Consider the following 20,325-nt stretch of genomic DNA (forward strand, 5'->3'; position numbering starts at 1 on the left):
ACCCAGGACTGCGATAGTCCAAGGCCGGGCCACAGAATAACTACTGACTCTTCTCTGCCAACTCCCCTACCGTCTCCGGGGCGAGACCCTGAATGCACAGAGGATTCATGGAAAAGCCTGCGGTGGTCCATACCCCCACCCACCCACCCAGAGCTAGATGGCCAGAGGGCGGTGGGCCGGTTCACCACTGCAGAGATGCAAGATCATTTCAGATAGGGCTTAGTTGAAAATTCATTGTTAAAGTAGTTATAAATTTATTTAGATTATTTATTTCCATTTCCCAGGACAATTACAGCCAAGCCACGAAACATTGCTTCAGAGAGACGAGCACTTCCCAAGGTGACACCGCACAAGCTTCCCTTGCAAACACAAGTCTGAGGCAGGGGTGTAGTTGGGGAACAAGGCGATGCAGCTCTCACTCCTGGCCTTTGGGGAGTTTTCTTTGTTTTCAGGCTTCCCCCTTCCGCTGGATGCCCAACGTCCTACAGACACACACAGAGTTAAGCAGTTAAATAGGTTTTGGACAGACTGCAAACGGAGAGGTCTAAGTGCATCAGGCCAGGAAAGGTTCTGAGAGGGTTCGCAGCTACAAAAATAGCCTGCTTACCTTTGCTTAACCTTTTTCACATCATGCGTATTATTATCCCACAGGACACACCTTGCAAGTTACTGCTCCACATTTTCTAAATTTTACCTTTGGGCAAAATCCAACCATGAAAAAGCTCAATGTTTGGGTCAGAGTGTCTTGGGTTCTGGTGTGATCGTTTTCATTGGAAAGGCCTTGCTTACCTGGCATCTGCCTCCATGAGGGAATTTTTTGGTGACATGTATAAAACTCCCTGCTCCGTGCATTACAGAGCTGTGGAAAAGAGGTCCTCGACTTCCTCACACAGTGTTTTCTCCATGAGAGCCCGGGGGAGAAACTTCTACTCTTCCATAATCAGCCAGATGTTTGGTTCCAGCAAGAACTGTGCTTCTGCTAAGTGAGCTGGCTTGGGTCCGGGTGCTGGACAGTGTGAGGTCTCTTAAAGACCCTATTTCCGTCTTTGCTTTGGCCACCGCTGCGCTCAGAGCCAGATGTGTGGCTCGTCTTCAGAAACAGCACGGGACTTTAAGGCTCAAGGGTCTGCATACAAGTCTACCCCCGGCAGGCTCTCCTGTGTCACCCCAGCTCCTCTTCACTCTCACATCTGTCTTTACATAGGTTGTCCTGTTGTGTTCTGTGAGTTCACCCCAAGGTCTCCTAAATGAAGGAGGGATGATCCATAGATCTTTCAACCCTTCTCTTCCTTCCATGAAGAAGGAGCAGGGGAGACCACGTGGGCCACAGGGTGGGAAAGGCCTGCCTGCACATAGAAAAACAGACATCGTGCTTGTCCCAGGGAGAAATGCCATGCATTTTTACGTTGTGTGCTTTTTATACTTATAGTAGATTTTGGTTTTCTGAAACTATTTGGGTGTAAATCACTGAAAGAGGTGTTTGTATATTGCTTGTCTATTTTAGTTTGGGGAATTTTTTTTCTTTAATTCTTGTGTCCTTACAACCTGGGTCTACATGTAGCCCACCTAATTAAATCTTAAAGTTGAGGCACTTCTCTGAAAATCCAGAAGCCAAATCTGGCCCTTCTTCTCTACTCTCAGCTGATGGCAACAACCGGTCCAACTGGATGGGCGACTGACCAGCTGAAGTCAGCATCTTCCTGGCCTCCCACTCTCACCAGACCCCTTATTGCAACCTCCCAGAGAGGGCAGCCTTCTTATTTGTAGTACTCCTCCATATTAGGGGTAAAGGGAGGCGCCCTAGATTTTCTTCTATGGCATCAGGAAACGAGTATTTCCTCGCAGATGCTATGCTTGGATGCTTCTGTGCATAAAGATGAGTGGAGTTCTCTCCATTTTACCAACAAGAAAAGCCAGACTTGGAAAATGAACTCACTTGAGTTTGCATTTCAAGCTTTCAGTCAATCCCTCAGCAAGTGACAAGCGACGGGGACGTTGGGAAGGGTGAGAAACAAAACATTCGGCTCAGAATTCCAGGAGCTCTGACAGAAAGGCAGCATGAGGTTAAATTACGGAATGCTTTTGTCAATGTCCCAGCCCTTCATGCTTCAGCTCCCTCCTGCATTCCAAAAATTCTCTGTCTACTCCATCTTTTCCCTCCCTAGAAGACTGCCAAGAGGCCTCTACATCACTCTTCCCTACTTGTCCCAGATCTCCTAATGTGGTTGGCCCCCCAGGCTCTGGTCTTTGTCCTTCCCTCCCTTCAGCTCCCTCTGGCCCTCTTTACAGTAAGGGGCCCTGGCAGGGGGGCAGGGGGGAGGTGCAGGAAATGTGATAAATTCACTCATTCTAAGGCAACTATGCCGCCCTTTGTTAACATATTCCTTCTCTCAGAGAGAGATGCATTTTTAAAAGACACCACAGGGAAGCACCCACACCTTGACTCAAAGGAACAAAATTTCTTCGAATGCAGGGCATTCAGGCAGTTAGCAGGAGGCTGGGGAAATACTCTCTCAATGGCAGCAGGCTTCCTTCCTGGCACCCTGACTGCCCTGCCATGGGAAAGCCTCAGGCCCCACACTGCAGGGTATGGGGAAGAAGAGGAAGCCCATCCCTGTGCCCTCCACCCAGCTCACAGTCACCTTTTAGGGCTGGTCTATGCAAGGGACAGAGCCGTCACTGATGGAGGCTAGCCCGGAGGTCGGGGCTGCAGGAGTCACAGCCTAGAGTAGCTGCCCTCACTGGCCTGCCTTGGGCCAACCTGAGCCAGACCCAAAATAGCCCACTCTTCCCCAGGAACCAGACCTGCCTCCAACAAGCAACTCATCAAAAGGCCTCAACCTCATCGGGTCCCTGCGGCTCACTCGTGCTCTGAGCCGCTTGGTTTCCTAGTCCAGTTGAGCTTAAGGCCGGCAGCCTCCTAGCTGGACATCCAAACTCCCCCACCCCCTAGTGGAGAGAGGAAAGCTGTGCGCCTCCCAGCCGGGCTCCAGTCCCCGCGCCGCAGAGTCAAAGCAGCCCTCCACCAGCTGGGTAGAGGGGACTACTGCAGAAAGGAGAAGGAGGCCCGGCCAGGCACATTTGTTTCTCCCCAGGCTTCCCCTGAGGGTCTCTGATGACCTTCACACAAAGTTTTTCTGGCCTACCCTGATCACGCCGCGTCTGGGACTATGAGATGTCAAATATGTAAATGAAAATGGAAAAAGTGTGCACTCGCTCTCTCAATGGGAGCACGAGGAATTAGGGGAGGCTTTATCTTCCATAATCAGCCAGATGTTTGGGCTGGCTCGGATTACACAGGCCCCACAGAATGCTGCAGTCCCCACGCGGGGTAAATCGCCTCACTCAGAGGCCCGCATCACCTGCCCTGTGATTGTACCAGCTCCAAGACCCCAAGGAGGCTAATACTCTCCCCAGGCCAAGAGCCAGCTCGACACTCCATCTCTGGGGCTTAACCTCTGACACACTTGACGTGGGGAGGACCTTTGTGTTTGGTTTGGGGTTTGTTTTTGGCTTATTTGTTGCTTTTCCATAAACTGACAAAAATGTAAGAAAATTCCATTTTCTAGAGTTCCTTAGCTAGATGAACATTTGTGCTCAATGATTCACTCTGATGCAAGGCTTCAGTGACTGGGACAGTGACAAGATGCAGCCTGCCCCGAAGAGAGGAGGGGCACACAAGAACATTCCAGGCATCCACCAAGTCACCTGTTCCTTCAACATGCGCCAGCCTGGCCGTTAGGGTGGGAAGGTAAATAAGTCCCCCAGATACGGCCCTCCAGAAGCTCCCCCAAGTCCAGTGAGGGAGGCAGATGGTGGGGGAAGGGCACAGGATTTATGTGCCCTGATGGAGGAATGAACTACGTGGTAGAGAAGCTCACAGGAGATGGCATTTTGTTTGAGTCTCAAAGAATAAGCAGAAGAAATGCCCTTCTCAGGGATCTTTTCAGAGGCATCCTCTTCCTGCCACAAACGTCTGTTACTGACTCAGTGCTCCAAGGCAGGCCAAGATGCCTTTGCTCCCATTCCAGCCCTCAGCCATGGGTCCCTAGAGAATACTGCTGGCTCATGTGTCCCCCCTCAAATGACCACTTCCCCTGGATCAAGAATGATGTGGGGCAAACACTGAAGCCAATTTAAAAGTTAGAACACTTCACATGAAACTAATCCTGAATTTTTCTCTTCTCCGGAAAACTGGAAGATATGACGATCCTGGGCCCATATTCTGGCATGGCAACTCTAGGCCGGCGCTGAGCGGGCGCTGCCCCCATCCCATAGTGCATGCACTAGTTTGTCCTTCCTGTGTAAGAAACCACCCCAAATCTTAGCGGCATGAAACAATACTCACTTATGAGCTACGAGTATCTGCAATTTGGAGTGGGCCCAACTCAGTGTTCCTTCAGCTGGTCTCGCCTAGGCTCACACACATGGCTGTGGTCAGAAGCTGACAGGTGTGGGATGGGATACCTCAGTTCTCTTCTGCATGGCCTGTGCAGCAGGCTAGCTCCATGTTCTCCCATCAGGGAAGAGGGCAAGCCCCAATACGCAAGCATTTTTCAAGCCTCTGCCTACATGCCTTTTATTAATGTCTCATTGGTTGAAGCAAAACACGTCAGTCAGATTCAAGGGTTACCTAAATACTTCATCTCTTGACAGGAGAAGCTACACGGAGGCTACGCCTATTTCTCCCATGGCCTCTCCAGTTCACCATCATTCCTACCTCGCAGAAACTGGGGGTCAGGTGCCGTCTCTCCTTTAACTTGAACTCCTGGTTTTCTTACATCTGGTCTTCCTCAAAACCTCACTATACCTGGAACCCTTTAGGGTTAAAGAAGTAAACCTAAAACTCCGATCCTATGACTTGGCTCAGAACAAGCATGCCTGACCTTTCCACTCGTGCACATGGGAAGGCAAACTGGATTTGATGAAAATAGAACCCAGAAAGAGGATCCAAAGCTGTGGGTGAAGGCTCTGTTTGGTGATGCCAAAGAGAGGTCAGGATGGCCAAGATCCCAAGTGGTGAATGACAAGGCAGAGAGAACATGAGGAATGCTGAGAGAGTCCAGAATCTGTGGTGAGAAAGTCATGTCCACAGAAGAGGCAGGGTATGACATAGTGCGGGGCTGGCAAGGTAGCCCCCAGAGGAACTCACAAAGAATCAACTGTAGGCAAGAAAAGAAGAGAAAACTTTCCTTTCACAGGTAATTAGCAAACTGGCTCTGCAGCCGAGCGCTCAGGGGCAGCAGAGAGCCAAGCCCGGCACGCGCAGGGAAGTGGTGATGCCACTCACATTGGCAGGTCATGTGGGGAACCCAAAGGATTGCAACACAGGATGCTCGGGGATAAAACCCAGTCTCAGCGAGCAGAAGTTCCAGTACATAGTACAGAACATCTCCAGATGACGCAGGAGGATGGCCAGGGAGGGCTCATTCAAGGGGTGTGGTGGGGGCGGGGGAGGGGGGAGGTAAGGCCAAGTTCTACCAGAACTAATAACAGCATCTGCCACGATGAAAATGGTTGTCCTCCTCCCCTTTTGCTCCCTAGGATACAAGTGTATCTGAAGTTAATAAGTGTCTTAAAAGACGACACTAGAATTCATATGCTAAAATAGATATTGCAATGAAGAACACAACACCCCCATGAAGTATTCCAGACCAAAATGAATGAATCCAATCAAGCCTTCAGACTTAACTTCTAGGATACAGGAAATACTGGGGACAGAAGAATAGGTAAAGAAACACGATGAAGAAATACTTTGTACAACTCAGTCAGCCTAGCCTCTCATCAGAGTAATTTTTAAAAGGAGAGGGAGGCAGTAGACTGCTCTAGACTGAGACCAAAGTATATGGAGCAAATGCAGTGCAGGAATCCTGATTGGATTCTACTCCCTAAAAGATTAAAATCACAGCCATAAAACCATTCGGGAGACTAATGGGGAAACTGTAACATGGATTGTACATTAGATATTAGGAAATTGCTGTTTCTTAGGCATGCTAATGATACTGTGTATAGGTAGGAGTGCCTTCTGAATTTAGGAGATACACGCTAAGGTATTTAAGGTCTGTGCCTGTTAGCAAAATGTTCTCTCTTGACTCCAGACTCACTCTTCTATACTTGGCCCCTGATGCTGGGTCTGGGACTCTGCAAACCCTATGATAGGCTCTGCCAAAAGGGGGCGCTAGAGAGAGAGAGCCTGCAAGGCTGAAGGCGGAAGAAGGGATTTGCTCCCTCCTGTCTGCTTCCTGTTCCTGCTCTGCCCTCAGCGATGCTTCCTCACCCTAGCGGCAGCACTTCTTTCCTTTTCAGAGCTCTGAGTCCCAGCCCCACAGCTCAGAAGCCAGCGCTGGCCAAGTCGCCTCCCCTCTAGCTTCTAGTTTAATAATCCCAGCCTTTCACCTTTATGCCACCAGCCGTAAAGATGGTACCTGCTTCCTGAAATGGCCTCCTCCATGACTCCTTAGAGCTCTCTTCCTATTCCTTCAGTTACCTGGTTATAACTTTATGCCTCATTAAGTCATGAGAGTAAATTCTCTCCATTCGAAGAGGTGTGGTTTCTCTCTCCCGTAAACAGGTGAAGTGTCACAATGTTTGCAACTTGCTTTAGAAAGATTCAGCCAAGAGAAAAAAAAAGTATAGAAACACAAATGCATGTACGTATGGCTCTAACAGACACGCAGATACACAAACTCATATCGAGACAAAGGCAATAGAGACAAAATTGTTGAATCTAGGCGATAAATACAGCAGTGTTCATACTGGACCTTCAACTTTCTGCGAGTTTAAAATTTGCCATACTAAAATGTTGGGGAAAAAAGAATAAAAATCCCTATATCGTGGTATTGTTAGAAGTAAGTTGAGATACCAATTAGGAAAAAAAAAAATTGCTGTGCCATTTTCCCAAGTACATCTGCAGTCCCAAAAGCCATTTACCCTGTGAAAGCTTCAGGTCCTGCTGGGTAGGCCCCTCTCCTCTCCTTGACAGAGAAAGTCCGCGGGTGTGTGAGCAGTAACCTCACGCCTGCCCACAGGCACTACACCTGAAGTCACCCACAAAGACCCTGGCTGGGCAGAGAAGCCAGGCCTGGGGGGCTTTCACACACGATGCCTCAAATCATTCCAGTGGAAGAGAATCTATGTCTTTATCAAAGAGGAAGAGGACCTTCCACAAACTCCCCCGACAAATCACTTCGATAGTTGAGATCGTTCCCAGCGGTTCCAAGTGTCCCACTTGAATCCCTCACACTCCAGATGAAATCCCTTCCCCTTGCCCTTCCTCCCACAGAAGCCCCTCTTTCTATGAAAGAAGTCTTGCCTAACCCTTATTAAATTACCCCGCACCCGTCTCTTGGCAGAACACCATCACTGTTCTCTCTCTCTCTTTTTTTAAGTTAAGTTTTTTGGTCCAGCTTTATCGAGACCTAACTGACACACAACATGGTATCGGTTTCAGGTGTATAACATAATGATCTGACGTATGTACAGACAGCAAAATGATCACGGCAAGATGTTCTTTCTTCGACACTCTCTTGCTTTTCCTCCAAGCCTCCAGCCACTGGGCCACGATGAAAAGCTAGCCTTTCATTCAGTCCTGATCCTACACACACATCGTGTTGGGTTTCCCCCTGTCATTTCTGGGTGGTGTTTGGTTTGCTTGATATCACTGAACAACCAATCTGTTTCCCACCACAGGTCATCTAGCCTGTATTCCTTCCTCCATCAGCTGTGCCCTCACTTGATCTGATTTTTGGTGAGCGCGATTGGTTTTACCACCTAAGAAAAACATCTGGCTACCTCAGCCCCAGTTAAATTTCACTCAGACAAGGAAGGTGTGTGTGAATTCTAAAATGACCTTAAAATAGAAGGCCGGGGAGCTGCCCTCCCATCTCTTCCAAAGCTTGTCATAGGGATGACCATGAACCTGGCGGCACTGGGATGAACTAGCAGGCTCCACCCCAGGAAAGTGGGGGATCCAAAGTCTACGACCAGTTGGCCCTAACGACTCTGTGGTTTGCTCTGTTGTTTCCTACGTCTGAAACAGCTTCTCTGTCTTGCCTACCTCCTAAAAGCCTTCTCCTCTAGTGAAGTCTGGCTCGACTGTTATATCCCTCATAAAGCTTTCTCTATTTCCCCCGATGAGAAAGCAAATGGCCAGTCAACACATGAGAGACGCTCGCCCTCACAATCAGGAAAATGAACATTAAGACAATACGAGAACACTTTTCATCATTGAAATTGTGTAAAAACAAAATATTGAGCAATACCAGACATCAGAAAGGGTGTGGAAAAATAAAGATGTTCATATCCTGTTTATTGGGCACTACGCTGGTGGAGCCACTGTGGAGAATAAACTGGCTGTATGTAGTAAAATGGTAAACATACACACCTCACGAGCAAGCAAATTCCACTTCTTGTCACTCACCCTTGGAGAGCTACTCCTTCTACAAATGCACCAAGAGCACTGACAAGACTATGCATTGAGAGTTGCTTGAAATAGGGACAAACGGGAAGCAACCTAAACATCCATCAATAGGGCAACAGATAAATAAGCTACTATGCAGCCCTTCTGTGAAATACCAGGCAGTGAGTAAAAAGAATATAGGAGCTAGAATCTGCATGGCAAGGAGCATGTCAGTGTGCAGAGCTTGGTCTCCATTCCCTATTAAAAGAAACCAGAGCTCCTTGGAGAAATGGCTCACTCTGGGGTTGAGACGGGGTAGGTACAAGATGAGCCTGGAACATTCTGTAATGCCAGAAAGTAAAAAAGTACTAAAAAAAAATGATGAGTACATGTCACAAGGACACAGGAAGGGACTTCCACCGGGCAAATGGGAGACAATTTGAGCACCAAAATAATTAAGGATAGTAACAAATTAGAGGCCATTAAAAAATTAGAACCCGTGAGTCCACAGTAAAGAGGGAAACAAATACAGAGGGGGGGGGAAAGGAGGGCCCTGGCTTACAGCAGAATGCCAAGCCCACGGGTGTATGTGGAGGGATTGTTACAGCTGGATAATCATCATTTTGCCACCATCATAATACAGACTGGCTCGGGCTAGCATCATCAATGGATGCTAAATCTGGGGAGAGATACTGATGAGGAGCAGACTGCCTGCAGAGTCTTAAGTGTCTCCCAACAGAATGCATATTAGTTGCAAGGGGAAAAAAACAGTAACTTCATGGGAGACAAATGGGACAACCCCTTGACCAGGCGATCAGAATGAACATCACCAACAAGGGGCGGGCACCGCGTGCGCCGACGCGGCACCCTGAGAAGGACTCACCGCCTCTACAATATCCCGGCTGAGAATGCAAGCCTTGCATCCACTCGTCAATCTAGTCAGGGCAGAACATTAGAAAACCCCAAAAAAGAAACAGTCCATTTCGTAAAAAGGTGCCTTGTATTCTTCAAAAGTGTCAATATCATAAAACGCAAAGAAAGACTGGAAAAAATGTTCCATCTTAATAAAAGAACAAATAGACATGACGACTAGGACAATATCTGATCCTAGATGGCAGCCTAGATCGCAGGGAGAAATACGACAAAGGGCATTATTGACAAAAAAATGGAAAACTAACTGACAAAAAATGGAATATAGACGATAGGCTGCCTAAAAGCAGCATATCAATATTAAATTTAGAGACACTGATAAGGACTATGGCTATTTAGGAGAATATCTCTACTCTTAGGAAATATACAGTGAAGTATTTAGGGGGAAAGGAGCATAATGTACACTGCTTCCCCTCAAATGATTCAGAAAAGAAAACCACATTACACATATAACACGTGTGTATATACATTATATATACACAGACAGATAGCAGATAGGGCAAAACATTAAAAGGTATTTAAAGATTCTTTGAACTATTCATTCTATTATGCAACTTTTATATTTCAAAATAAGAAGTTATCTTTTCAGGGGCTCCTGGGTGGCTGAGTTGGTTAAGCGGCCAACTCTTGGCATTGGTTCAGGTCATGACGTCAGGGTCCAGGGATGGAGCCCTGCGTAGGGCTCCGTGCTCAGCAGGGAGTCTGCTTGAAGATCCTCTCCCTCTGACCCTCCCCCTGCTTGCGCTCTCTCTCTCTTTCTCTCTCAAATAAATAAATCTTTTTTAAAAAAAGTTACTGCTTCACAAGGAAAAGTTGTTAAAAAAAAAGTGTTGTGTTCTAGCATGGAAAGAGCTCCAAATATACTGTTAAGTGAAAAAAAATGTGCAAGATAATTCACTCAGTGGAATACTTCCCCTATTACATCCGTTTGTACCTAAATAATACACTGAGAAAGGCTTGGAGGGATACATCCCGAACTGATCACACGGTTTACCTTTGGGGAAGAGGAGGCCAGGCTCAGCAGCTATACTTTAGCTTGTCTGCAGCAATATTTTTACTCCTGATGAGGGCATTTATGAATCGGTCACACAATTAGACTTCACTTTTTTTAGAGGTGAAAGTTGCCCTCCTCTCAATTCCCATGACAAAGACCGCGGCTCAGGTTTTCTGAGACAATACTCATTTCAAGTTGAGCCCCCTCTAATATTTGACAGTCTATGAAATGACCTGGTGTTGGGATATGGGAAATCTGGTGAGTAAATGGCAGCAATGTGGGGTGTTTGGGGAAGACCCTGGGCTTCAGAGTCAGATAGAGCCAGTTCGAACCTTGTCTCCCATCATTCACACACATAATCAGGCAAGAGACAGACCTCTCTAAACTTCAGTTCTCCTAACTGTAAAAAGGGAACATAACACCCATAGAGCAGAGTCGCTGGGCTTTAGGTACCATGTACCAAATTTGTGTGTCTTAGCAGGCGTCTAAGACACCAAGCCCCTCCCAGAGCTGGCACAGAGCATCTTTTCATGGTCTTTGCTCCTACCTCTTTTTTGTGATCTGTTTGCATGCACTCTTGCCCCGGGAGCCCAGAGGCTCTTTAAGGAGGCACCCATCCATTATTCATTTCTCTGCTTCCAACTGTGCCTCCTAGAACACTGCATCTTGGCATCTGACAAACATTCGGTGGGAGGGTAAATGAACCTTGTCACAGAAAATCTGGAGCAACATGTAAGTATGTTTTGAGGCCCCAGGCTTGCTTTAGAATTATCGAATACAAGTAAACATGGTCTCTGAAGTCACTGTATAGAAATCTCTATGTGCCAAGAAGATGAAGAGGTAACCAATGACCCCACACGTTCCTGATCAATGCAAGTACAAGGGCACTGTGAGCATTTCTCAAAGCCAAAGATGGTACCTGGTAATAGGTATTATTTTAAAATCTGCATGGTCAAGAACATTTGGGAAATGCCAATTAGACTAAATTAAACAGGCTTGTATGCTGCAGGACTTATCAGTGCCAATGCATACCATGAATAATCAAAAGACAATATAATTTTCAATTTATTCCAAGGCTATTGACTACAAAACATTCTTTTTCTTCTTTTTTTCCTTTTTTGTTGTTGTTTTTTAGGTTTTGGGTTTTTTATTTGTTGTTGTTTGTTTGTTTGTTTGTTTGTTTTGAGACTCTCAAAGCCTAGATCCCATAGAACAGCTTTGGAAAAGGCTGCTCGAAGCTGTTTCTCCACTGCCAGTATGTAGTAAGAACAGTACTTAGTGGAAATTTAACAATATAACTTGCTCCCCTTGCTCACCTAACCCAAGAGGGCAAAGGAATAAAGTAAACCAAGGGTTTCGGGCTTGCTATCGACTCCCTTCGTATTCCTCCTCTTCCTTTTGTTCCTTCTGGTCCAAGGAACATGCGCAAACGATTGTGGTTATGACTCCAAAACTGCGAATACACACACCCCACTATTACCACTGCAGTCATTTCAGCTCCACTTACTCCTGTGTGTTCAGCTCTGCTCATAGATGGACCGGGCGAACGGCTGCGAGAGCCAGGATCCTTCCACGGCCAGCTCATGGGCCACACGTAGAAACACTTGTCTCTACGCAGCCAGGTGGGATATTAAAGCCGATGTTTGATAGGATCGGGCTGAGAAGAGCAGTTGCCTTGCTCAAATAGGACCTTAAAGATAGGCATTGTAACAGTCCAAATTATCTCCTTTTCATTCATTATGTCAGAGTAATGAAAATCTGTGATTTCGGCCCGTCCTGTATCTATGCCCCCTTTTTTTTAGTAACAATGCACTTTCCTTTCGCCTTCTCTTCTTGCCCCATCCCTCCCAGACCACCCCCCACTGCACACAGTCTTGATGGGCCCGTGATTCCAGGTACCCTGTGTTCCCTTGCCCAAGGAGGGGATACTGGACCCAAGATAGGTCAATTAGGCCCTCCCCCACCCAGGAATTTTGCGGCTAAAGTAGAGTAATACAAGACCCAAAAAGGTTAGGCTCGATGGACTTATCACTGAAGCCCCAGGAGACAGTATTCCAGCCCAGCTCCCCAGCTCCCCAGCATCGCCCCAGCTCCCCTCCCGTGCATGACTCAGGCACTCAGCTTTGCTTTCGATCCTGTGAGCGCACTCACGTCCTGCTGATGAACTCCCACAGTATCTCTATAACCTGCCCAATACATGCAGCAAAACCACCTCAGCCAATTCCTACTTACTGTCCCCAGATAATCACTGGACTTAAAATCTGAAAGTGGCCTGAAAGCTTCCCAAATGGCCTCGCCTCCTCATTTTATAAGGAAAAAAAAAAAAAAGAGGACACAGTTGTCTAGAAAGGTTAGGCAACACAGCCACTGTCTTTCAGGGCATTAGAGGTGGTCCGGATTCCCACCTGCCTCTGCTTCCTGAACAGATTCCCAAATAATTTCCACTTTCCGTGGAGATACAACCGAGGATGCTCCGGTTAGACCGTCTGAATTCCGACTATTTTCCCTCCCCACTTGCGCCAAAACTAGCCCTCCACCGCCGCTTATCAAATGCTGCCCGTGAGTATGTGCGTCCTTGAGATAGTCCAGGGAGCATTTGCATCTCCCCCAAAACGTTCACAGCCTGCCATTCATCACGGCCCTTCAGCTCCGCGTTCTGAAGCCTCCTGCAATCGGTGAGGAGCTCCAAGTATGGAGTGCGGCCGTTCCCGCTCCAGGGTTCTTGTCAGCGCCGCACCAGGGATTACAACGCCCAGCCAAGGACGTTCTATTCTGAGTGTGGCCCCAGTATGTTTCATTTCATCTGCAAAGCACGAGTTTATTCTGGAGAGAGAGGTTTGGGCACATTTGTAGCAGCTAACGAGCAGTACTTCCTTATATGCCGAACACGAAATGCTCACATAAAAACCTGACCCAATTGCCAGCGTGGGGTTTCAAATAAACAAACTTACCCCTAAAATTACCTCTCCGGCACGGCCAAATTTGCACCTCAGAGTCACAGGTTGTGACAGTGGGACAGAGGCTGCAGTCATCTGTGGTTCTCTGGGGAATGGCGGGGGACCAAAGCCTCCATGTTTTCTCTGTTGAGCCAGAGGTCTTCACTGGTCACCATGCACAAATCCCAGATCTGTGTCCTCTGAAAAATCAATGACAGAGAAGAGTCTGCACAACTTCTTCCCTGCAGTGCTGCGCAGGATTTTCAGGGGCTGGCTTACACTCTTCAAGGGAGTCGAGAAGCAGGCTGCCCTCCCCATTTCCGGCTGGTCAGCCCTAGGCCTTTCCTCAAGCTTTCCCTGTGCTCCGCACAACCTTTGCATCCTTCTTCATTTCAAACGGCATTTTCCAAACCCCACCCAACCTGAGGGAAGGACGTACAGCCCATCTCACCCCACGGCTCCCCTCTATCATAGAACTCCATCACGCGGTTGTGTCCGTGCCATTAACATGCTCCCCTCCCCTGACTGGAGTTCCCTGAGGGTAAGGCCTTGGGGACACTTGTGTCCACAACCCCGTGCCCAGCACAGCGCCACGCCCACAGCAGGCACTCAACGAAGAGACCTAAAGACACAAGAACACTACAGCGCCCAGCCCCAGGAGGAAGCAACGCCAGACCCCACTTGCTCAAAGCTGAGACCTCACAACCTATCTGCAACATTCACAGGGCTGGCATCTCCCGCGGTGCTGGGACAAGTGACCACTTCAAAAGGCCACGGAGACTAGCATTTGAGATCAAGACTTCTAGAATCAGGGGCGCTTGGGTGGCTCAGTCGTTAAGCGTCTGCCTTCGGCTCAGGGCGTGATCCCAGTGTTCTGGGATCGAGCCCCACAACAGGGTCCTCTGCTGGGAGCCTGCTTCTTCCTCTCCCACTCCCCCTGCTTATGTTCCCTCTCTCACTGGCTGTCTCTGTGTCAAATAAATAAATAAAATCTTAAGAAAAAAAAAAGACTTCTAGAATCGGACAGCTAGGTTCCAATTCTGCCTCCACTAGTACTCGCAAGCTTTATGAAGAGGCAAGTTAGCCTCTCGATGCCTCAATATCCTAATCTGTGAAATGGGGGTCATTATAATCACATCATAGAGTTGCTGTAAAAAAAACAGAGTTAATCTCTGCAAAACACTTAAGGCCTTCGCTATGTAAGTATTAGGGGTTTTCTTAGATACAATTTACATAGAGTATTGTATCCATTTAGATACACAACATGGTGATTTGGCACATTTATATAATGCAATACGATTACCACTGTAGCTTTAGCTAACATCTCTATCGGGGCACATAACTGTCATTTCTCTATTGTGGAAAGACCATCTGCGATCTAGCGGCTTAGGAGTTTTGAAATATAGAACACAGTATTATTGACTAAAATCACTATACCTAAAATGGTTTTGGTGGTACCCACACACAGTCTTAAATAACATTAAATCAAGGAATGACTTTGTCCGCAATTCTCTTTCAAATTTTCTATATCAAGGAAAAGGTCACAGTTTAATGTGAATACGACTTTAACACATCTCTAAAACTTTCTGTTCTCCCTCTTAACAGAGAGAAAGCAGGCGCCAAGCTCAAGTCTAGGACAGGCAGAAAGATCTAGCTGAAATAAAGTGGTTTTTACCTTTGTATTATTATTATTATTATTATTATTATTATTATTATTATTAAATGGCAACTGACACTGGTTTTCTATCTGTGATAGAGGTATAAATTATCCATGTAAAACGTCTATTGATATTAAACAGTGAGTCGATTCGAAGAAAAATATGAAGTAACAATATCAGTTGCAAACATACTATGGCAGAAATCACGAAGGTAAGATCCAAAAGACTCAAATGTGGGAGACACTAAGGGGGGGCCTGGAGGCAGAAGTCCCACGAACGTGTGCTGTGGCCAGGCAGCACTCAGGAAGCTGACCAATGGCAAAGTCCTGCTTCCAGAAGAAGCCAAGCCCTCAATGTGCCCCCTGCAACTGAACTCAGCACAAGATGACAGATGCTACGGCACTTGGAGGTGGGTCCCCTGGTCAACGGGTGCGGGCGGAGGTCAGCACTGGGCAGAGCAGCTCAGGAAGAGCCAGGGAAGAGAGCGGTCCGCAGCAGGGAGAAGGGACTGGCCGTCATCAGCGTCTCCTGAGAGGCCAGGATTCTCGGTGAGAGAAAAGCAAACTTCACTAATCTCCCAGTGAGGATAGGGCAGATACCCGGTGGCCTACCAGGAAGCCAAAGTCTCCAGCATCCCTGCCACCCACGCAGCCGAGGCCAAGTGCTGGAAGGAAGACGTTTTGGGTGGAAAAGAAGCCCGCTGGGCCTTTCCAAATGGTGTTGCAAAACAACTCGGTGGCCTCCTGTGGCAAATGGGACACTCGGCTCAAGCTAGGATCCCACGGTTGTCTTTGCGTTTTTGGCTCATCTATCTGTGATGTTCATTGGAGGGGCCATCAGTAAATAGGTCTTGCTTTTGAAACCAGTTGTGTTCCCTTTGCCTGTGAGTCATAGGCCAGGCTCACCCACAGACACAGACAGCCTTCTCACTGTCCTCTGGCCGGCTGGCCACCAAAACCATGCCATGGGCGTGCATGGGGAGGGGCGGGCAGAGGACTCGCGCTGCCTCCACCCTCAACCAGCACGGGTAACAAGGCTGAGGCCAGTGCTCCAGGAGCTCCTTCTCTCATTCTCTCTTGAGGGAGAGAGTTATGTGAGTAACTAGCTCTGAAACAGTAACAGCCACCACTTCTCAAGGGCCTGCCCTGTGCTGGGCACATGATCCCCATCCTCAGAAAAGACTCTCCATCTTACAAATGCGAGAACTCAGAGACAAGATGGCAAGCAGCCGGGAAGTGACACAGGCCGTTTTATGGACTCAGGTCTCTGTGCCTCAAAGCCTACACTCTCGCCTTCCCACTGCCCCCGCTGCGTCACAAGAAAATGAGTTCCATGATGGTGTCGTCCAGAACCCTGGAAGAGTACAGAATTAATTTTGCAAGGGCAACAAGGGAAGGCTCCCTGGAGAAGGTAGCATTTGGCCTGAGAGCTTAAGGACAAGAAAGGATTTTGTTGACAAAACAAAATAATCTGGACTACTTTTGTTCGTTTATTCATTCATTCACTCATTCATTTGTTCCATACTATGTATTTTGGACTATGGTAGGCACTAGGAATTTTGTGGTGAATAAACATATCTCCTACCTTCAAAGAGCTTACCTCCCAGTGGAGGAGACATTTTTTAAAAAATGAATGAATGAAGTTATTACTAATTGTACATGCTGTGTAGAGACATATAAAGGAACAAAAATGGAGAATTCCAGAGAAACCTATTTTAGGATAGTCAGGGGCAATCTTTTTGAGGAGGTGACACTTTTCCTGGGCCTGAATGATGAAGTGAAGGTGCTAGCCATGTAAAGGACGGGACAGTGACTGTTCTAGGCACAGGGAACAGTACGAGCAAAGGCCCTGAGGCTGAAAAGGGAACTGTGTGTTCCTGAAAATGAAAGATTAAAATGTCTTAAAGCAAGTGAGTCCAAGGAAAAGTGTTCAATGGGAGGCTGGGGAGGGAGCCTCCGGGCTCTCTAGCATGTCCGGGCTCAGATGGGATAGCATCTTACAGGCTGTGGAAAAGTTAGTGGGAAACTTCGGCAGGGTTTTCAGCTTGGACGTGATACAACCCAATCTACTCTCCAAGTTCAGACCCCAGTCCCTTCACCTGTAAAATGAGAGTAAATAAGAGAAGGCATAAAAAGCTCTGAGTGACTTGCCTGACTGGCAAATGGACAGACGATGCTGTGAAATGTGAGCTCGTATCAAAATAACCTAGGGTGTTTGTTAAACTCAAGATTGCTGGGCCCCACCACCGGAGATTCTGATGCAATAGGTTGGGGGAGGCCCATGAAGATGGATTTCTAACAGTTCCCTCGTGATGCGGCTGCTCCTGGTCCAGGGGACCCCACTTGGAGAACTCTTGGGTTAGAAAGAACAATAAAAAGGGGGGGAGGTGCCACTCGGGTGCTGCTGCAATTGTTAAGAGCTGGTGGAATCAAATGATCTCAGTGGGGGGGGAAGGTGATCTATAGTTCTATTTTGGAGATACCACGGACAAGACCAGCTCTTGGACTGGAGGTTGGGGATGAGGGAAAAGGAGGCACTAGGCAGGACACTCCTAGAACAATGGCTTGAGCAACCAAGCAATGCTAGTGGCAGAAACTAAATGGGGAACACCTGAGGAGGAGCAGATTTGGAGACAAGGGCTGAGACATACTAATTCCGAGATCTCTGCAACCCCGAAACGGCCACGTCAGGCAGGCAAGTGAAGCCTTCATGAGAACAGCAATCACCTCTATCTTGTCTTCTATTAGATCCCCAGATCTCACCCTAGCATGTCCTGCCAGTAAGAAATATTCAGGTAACTTTTGTTACGGTTAATATAAATGGAGGCTGAGGAACGAGGATAACCAAAGGCACTGTGGTAGCAACATGCCGCCATGTCTGAGGCGGCCATAGCAGTCACTCTATTGAGGTTCAACCATCACTTCCTGACCTTGACGCATTGTACCATAAAGTGGGAGGTCGGAGGCAGAACAAAAGACAGAAGTGAGCCACCCAATTCACAGTAGGGCTCTTCCTCCAAAAGTCAGAGGTGTCACATTCGAGCCTTTCTTGGGTGCATTTTAAGATGGAAAGGTTTGAATTGTGAGGGAAGGCCAGAGGAATCTGGCTAACTTGGGTGTTTTATAAAATAAATCATGGGAAAATCAAGCTGTGCGACTTGGGGAAATGAAGAGGGAGGGATGGGAAGACAGGGAGAGAAGAAACAGAGGACAGAACAGGAAAAGTGGCTTCACCAAGACTACCCACTAAGGACAGAAGGGGCCAGCCTCCAGAACTTGACCTCCCAAGCCAACCTCGACCCTTGGGTCCTCACCACATTTCCAGCAGGCATGATGGACCCTCGGCCTCCCCACTTACCAAGTTGTAAATTAAAAGGCTGTAATTCCAGCCAGGGGTTCTGGTGACATCATAAGCCACAGAACCACAAGCTCAACTCACCAGAAGCCCCAAGATGGAATTACACCCTTTCTTCCTAATCCAGGCAGCTCTGGTCACTGCCCTTTTTTTCACGATATAATAGAAGCAAGCAATATTTTAACCATTTGTGTACGGCCTTCCTCACACAGCCGTAGGGCCCCTTTCTCCCGGCCTCTCCTCTCCCTCTCCCGCCCGTCTACAGATCCTCCTCCAGGGTCTCCTTCAGAGACGCTTCTGCTTTCCAAGGCTGCCCCTCCTCCAGGTCCGCTTCTCTTCCCTCTTCCCTCTAAATCCCTTCTGTTCTTCTGTCTCCTCCTATGAACCAGTAATGTCCTGGCTTCTACCTTAAATCTGCTTTTCAAGAGAAGCCCAGGATCTTCTAGGTCCAGGGCAATGCCCTGGAAAACAGACCCCAGATGTCTGAAATACATTCCCAAAAGTGGCATGAAAATGCACTCATGTTTTAAATAAGTCAGGAAAGTTTACAGCTCAAGGAAGGATCTTTCTGGAAGCAAGTGATTGCTTCCAACATCTTTTCACTGTGTTTTGCTCCTGAGTCCTCATTTTCGTGAAGTATTGCTTAGCACAAAGTATACATGGGCGTGATGCTACCTCTTACCCCTGCTTCCCCATCTTAAGTGTCATGTCGACATTTAAGTTCCTGTGGGGATCTCACCTAAGGGAAGAAGCCACAAAGGAGGGCAATAATTAAAGCTGCTTTCACTCAACGAGTACCTCTTATGTCTCGGATACTCATATTACTATTCATCGCTTTCACAGAGATACTATTTTCCTTGTTTTACGGAGGAGGGAAACTGAGGCTTGGGATACGGAGTATTTTGCCCAAAGTCCCACAGCTACTAAGTAAGGCCCTTGGATTTGACCCCCTCTGTTGGACTCAAAAACCTACATATGTATGCTCACTCAGTGTCCCCCCCACCCCGAGCAAAATATTTTGAGAATAAATGTTACGTGGGATTCCAAAGGGACTTGAATGACTGATCTTCATGCAACATGATTTTTTTTCAGAAGTGATGGAAGTTCTACACTATTTTAGGGTACAATAAGAGTCGAAAAAAACACATTCCAATGTCTCATGTATTTTTTAAGTAAATTATTTCAAATGATTTCCCCCCCACCAAACACAAAAACAAAACGTTTAACTCTATATTGATATAAATTTGGTAGTAACAAGGTGGACCAGCGACTCTTCTTATAAAGCGTCATCCACAAAACACCAGTATAGGCAGCTTTCAGAAGAGTTCACCTGCACCAGTCTGTCCACCCGGGCTGTGTGCAGTGTGCAGTGCGAACCGTGGCCATGTCGGAGATGTCCCCGGCGGGGCAAGGGCAGGCTAGCTGCCTGCACATCTTGGAGATGGCCTCCAATGGCAAGAGGGAGAAGAGCTGCATAGAGTCAATGCTCCAGGGGCGAGATGACTTCAGGACTTCCTAAAATACGGTGATGTCACAGCTGAGCATGAGACTGCAGTCACACACTTTATAAAAGAATAAGAAACGGGGCTCCTGGGTGGCTCAGTCAGTTGAGCATCTGCCCTGGGCTCGGGTCTTGATCCCAGGGTCCTGGGATCGAGTCCCGCATCGGGCTCCCTGCTCAGCAGAGAGTCTGCTTCTCCCTCTGCCTGCTGCTACTCTCTCCCTCTATCTCTGTCAAGTAAGTAAATAAAAAACCTTAAAAAAAAGAAAAAAAGAATAAGGAACATATCTGACATCATTTCAGAATGTTATCTGCAAACATTCGAGAACACAGCAGTCTGGGGGGAAATTCGCGCTAGAACTGAAAAAAGACAGGATTGGTTTTCTCTTCTTCAGAAAATACATCTTTGCCTAACGAAGCACGTGCTAGGATGGTTTAAGAAAGATGTGTGAGGCAATGACCTAATTTTTTTTTCCCTCTGCCATTAGGGACAGTAAATAACATCTTCCCAGAGAATACAACCGGGGAAATATGGTCAGCATATATTACACGAA

General features: G+C 47.4%; 1 long non-coding RNA gene across 2 annotated transcripts in view; it reads right to left on the minus strand.

Annotated features, from left to right (window-relative positions):
- Nucleotides 1-230: 230 nt before the first annotated feature.
- The window catches only part of LOC103664476, a 62,367-nt gene continuing 42,272 nt past the window's right edge, over nt 231-20,325 (minus strand). For both annotated transcript variants that reach the window (XR_569032.2, XR_005834818.1), the window contains exons 4-5: nt 13,274-13,458; nt 231-482 (exon numbers count right to left, since the gene is read on the minus strand). This is a non-coding gene — a long non-coding RNA (uncharacterized LOC103664476). The remainder of the gene's footprint in view (nt 483-13,273; nt 13,459-20,325) is intronic.

The sequence above is a fragment of the Ursus maritimus genome, unplaced genomic scaffold, assembly GCF_017311325.1.
Source record: "Ursus maritimus isolate PB19 unplaced genomic scaffold, ASM1731132v1 scaffold_15, whole genome shotgun sequence".
NCBI classification, from domain to species: Eukaryota; Metazoa; Chordata; class Mammalia; order Carnivora; family Ursidae; genus Ursus; species Ursus maritimus.